Genomic DNA, 4,740 nt, shown 5'->3' with positions numbered 1-4,740 from the left:
GGGTGGTAAGCAGTAGTTTTGCGGTGAACGGCATGACACTCTTTCAGAATGGCTTCCACGACTTCCGATAAGAAGACACTGCCTGGATCGCTGAGAAGCTCTTGGGGTGGACCGTGACGCAGTATAAATCGGTGTAGTAGGAAGGAGGCAACATCGCGCGCTGTAGCCGCTGGGAGGGCGGCGGTGTCGGCGTATCGCGTTAGATAGTCAACAGCGACGATGGCCCAGCGGTCACCAGCCGAAGCCAGAGGAAGTGGTCCATACAAATCGATGCCCACTCGCCCGAACGGACGGTTAGGGCAAGGTAATGGCTCTAGACCTACTGGCGACACATGCGGTGCAGGTTTTCGGCGTTGGCAATCGAGGCAGGAGCGAACGAACTTCTGCACGTAGCGGTACATCTCACGCCAGAAGTATCGCTGTCGAATGCGGTGGTAAGTTTTGGATACCCCAGAGTGCGCGCATTGCGGGTCAGAGTGGAAGGCTTCGCATATTTCAGAACGCAGACTGCGGGGTATCAGTAGTAGCCACTCGCGGCCGTCGGCGTTGTAATTGCGTCGGTGCAGGAGGTCGTCACGAACGGCGAAATGGTGGGCTTGACGACGCAACGCGCGAGTGGATGGTGTTGCCGACGGATCAGTGAGCAAGTCGATCAGCGAGGTGGTCCATTTATCCTTGCGCTGTTCGATAGCGATGGTGTGAACGTTGATTGAAGAAACAGCTATGTGAGATACTGAGCAGGAGGCATTGTCGTCAGGCAAGGGAGAGCGCGAGAGGGTGTCGGCGTCAGCATGCTGGCGTCCGTTGCGGTACAGCACGCGGATGTAGTAGTCCTGCAGGCGACACCCTGCGGATGTCCAGTCCTGCAGGCGACATTTATATATATATATATATATATATATATATATATATATATATATATATATATATATATATATAAGCCCCAAAGAAAAATAAAATCAGAAAAATGCTTCCGAAGCGCGGAATCGAACCAGGGACTTCTTGCTCTGCAGCGAGTGGCGCTAACCACTACGCCACGAAACGCAGATCCTCTACGTAGCTAACGGCGAGCGTTATATACACACCCTTTACCGCTTGACGGATTCAGAGACGGCAGGCGCTTATAAGCTTTTCTTCATTACCAGCTTGATGGTGCTAGGAGCGCGACGGGCGCATTTAAAAGTCGTCGGCTCGCTCGCTCGCTTATATTTGCGCAGGGAGAACCTTGCCCTTCCGCTGTCTTCTCGCACGGTTTTCACGTGGTGAGGGGAAGAGGGATGTTTCACGCTTTCACCGTGATGTCCGCTCTCATGTTACGGAGCGTACGAAAGTCACTCGAGTTGAAGGGACGCCGCTGAACGAACAAACAGAAGATGAGTGCAAACTATCAAGTGTCACAGCTCGGCACTTGAAGCACGCTAGTTTCCTTTGCTGCTTCGGCCGTCTTTGCAACAGGAGCGCTGTTCAAACTGAGAGTATCTATTGGCGAGCCTCACTTCGTATAGCATTAGCTTCTTGCTATCGCATTCATTGCTTCGCCCTTGCGGCGAAACTGTGACTTTTTTATGCTTTCTTTTCATTATTTTTATATTTAATACTGCAATTGTTTTCATTTAGAGTTCATATTAACAACGATCCGTCAATCCCCCAATCAGTTCGATACAGACGAGAAGCCACAGGTCAACGGCGACCAGGGCACCGGACACAGCGCGGAAATTGACGCGTACGAGCGAACGTTAGCCGTACTCGACATGAGCTTTGCGCCGCTCGAGCATGCTGTCTGTGAGTGCGCCTACTTCCTGCAGATGACGCAAAACCTGGAGAATCAGTCGTTGAGTAAATCCATCAGATACGACGTTTCGCAGACAACTGCAATTTTTTCACCGCTCCTATAGCATTGCTCAGAGACCAAATACTGCTACGAGGATATATAGAATGGTTCAAGAAAGGAAGAAAAAGAAAGGTTGCTGTTTTCTGCCTACCGTAGGGGGTGAAAGGCTCAGTGCCTTTAGGGATGGGAAAGGGGCCAGTAATGATGAAAGGAATACGTAGAAAGCAGGATGGCAACAGTGTCTTGTCTGTGCAGGCGTAAACAAAAAGCAACAGACGTCAGCTGCAGCTCCGCACATGCATCATGCTTTCTTCAAATTGGGCGACGCGTTCGTTGTTATAAAAAGCGCTGGAGCACCCAGAGGAAGAGCGCTTCGTCCACGCCATAGGCCAGCCCGGCGCTCTGTTAATCGACGCGTTGAAGCAACCTCACGCATCCCGAGATGGCCGACGTGGCCCACACCATACTCGTTCTCCTCGACCTCCGTCAATTTCACTGTCATTCCGTTTAAGTGCATGCTACCGTGGTTGCTCGCGTCATCATTGTCGTGTCAGTTTTCATGGCTACCCTGGCCGCTGCTGTACGTATCCAGCATGCGTCACTCGCAGCATCGACTGATGAGCGCCACGAAGCTTGCAGTAATATACCTGGACCTATTCAATGCGCTTTTTTGCCATATGGCGTGCGTTTTCTTGGCCAATGGGCCAACAGTACAGTTCACCCTAGTGCTGTCCAATATAGTGACAGTATGTCAATGGTATGACAGTGGTCACCATTGTCGTCAAGGTTCTATTCTGGCACCATGGCAAGTGCCGTCTGCTGTGTTGTCACTGTTACCTTTAATAGGGAGGCAATCGCCGGGCCGATTTCAAAAGCTCACGTATCGGCCCCGCGAAACGCGCCACGAAAGCGCGGACAAGTCAGGATAGGTCATTTTAGTGTGCCAGCGAACGCCGGTCATTGTCCAAAGACCGAGTGAGAGGCAAGACTGAAATATATTCTCAGTTAGGACAGTACAACCACCACACAAACATGCACGCTCGGCTGGTATCAACGGGAACAAAGCAAACAGATCGCGCGCTACACATGGAATCCCATGCAATACAAGCTATTCAAGAACATATCAAGTCTTCAATATTCGCCGAAAGAATCCAGTCCACAATTCTTCGGAACGTAACTTGAATGCTCCTCTTTCAAAAAGGACACACACAAATTCCAGTGCTAATCGTCATTGTTCCCTTCCGTCGTCCGTCCCGAACATTTCTCTTCCAGGAAACGTTCACGTAACTTTTCACTGCTCACACGGCGTCATCACACGATTCTTCGAAATTGACTGACCGTACGAAATCAGAAAACAGATGTTCTTTGGCCGATTGAAAAACCTACTTCAACAACGTAACCTCCGGACTCTCCTACTCACGTTCCGTCGCTGCACGTTTATATCTCTCACACCCTGGTTCCAGAGGCTTCGGATGCCTTCACCGTGCAGCACAGCGAAAGCAAGAGAAAGGGCGAGATTCATCTCGCCCTTTCTCCGTGTGGGTTTCTCAAATTCTCTCAAGCTTGCGTGGTGTTCGTTTTCCCAGACTGCGCTTTTGGAAAAGCGACCGGTGCAGGTGTCTTGAATCGCGGCGCTTTTCGTGTTTGGTTTGGTGTTGCCCGCGCCCTTCGAGGGAACTGCTGACGTCGCGATTTCATGCCGTCGTCTGAAAGCTGCGGCACGCACGCCTAATTAGGTCCTCGTTTGTGACACCCCCCTCCCTCCACTTCAAGAATATTATCACATTATATTGAAACAACACAAATGAGCACGCCCATACACATCCAATTTGTCCAACATAGAGTCCATAACTCGGTCCATTACACATTTGGCGTCACTATTCAAAAGAAAACTTCATTACAATTCAAAGACAATTCAATCGCGCAATACCAAAAATATAAACACAGCTACATAAGTACAACACACCATCACTTATTTCATACAGAACAATACAAACGAACAGTGTTCTGTATTTACAAGGCTTATACAATTATTCCATAGCATTGTACATATATTGTCATGCAACCGACATTTGGCCGCACTAGCCATACACACTTGTCACAGGATATAATATTACAACACATGCAAACTCAAAAAAACTTCAAACATGCTCAACTCCAACACATTATCCTGTGTGCATCGTGTCCCGCTTGCGCCGCTTGTTGCGGTATCCACTGGCTCTGTTTTTGTTCTCCTTTCTTTTTTTCCGTGCCGTTCCGAATAACGGCATGGAAGGAGACGTTTCGGTCACCTTTGGTAGCTTTGGCACGGACAAGGCGTCGTCGAGATCGCGAGAACGCTTTCGGTGCTTCGTAAGCTTTTGCTTGCCGTAGTGTTGTGCCTGGGACACCTACATAGTCATCATTTCATTCACGAGTGGTGGTGGCTGATTGGTGGCAACATCACCAGCACGGCACATTTTCCCATCTAGTACAGTGAACGTCGATGCCCCGTTAATGACATTTTCTGACACCTCGGCTTCGATTTGAGCACGGGCGACATCCTTCATGGCGTCCTCTTCCACAGGATACCTTCGAGATTCACGGGCTGACGAAGACTCCATCTTCGGGTGTTCTCCCAACGTTCTGGATAGTAGGACCCTCGCACTCCGTCGATGTTTCCAATAATGATGTCGTACAGCGGGGGTATTCATGCACGGTGCAGTAATTCTCCCGCTGATGTATGGAGTCTCAACCTCAATTCTAGCTTCAGGAGCGATCCCAACCATCAGAAAAACGGGGTTGGTGTTGCCTGTGAACTCGCTGCCTCGGACCATGTCCTTTCGCACGATAACAGTGGTACTTACAGTATCTCTTACTACCGTGACTACCTTTCCACCAAGTTTCCACGTTACTGTACGCATTCCTTT

The sequence above is a fragment of the Rhipicephalus sanguineus genome, chromosome 11 (genome assembly GCF_013339695.2).
Source record: "Rhipicephalus sanguineus isolate Rsan-2018 chromosome 11, BIME_Rsan_1.4, whole genome shotgun sequence".
NCBI classification, from domain to species: domain Eukaryota; kingdom Metazoa; phylum Arthropoda; class Arachnida; order Ixodida; family Ixodidae; genus Rhipicephalus; species Rhipicephalus sanguineus.
Note: the sequence above shows the minus strand (reverse complement) of the source record.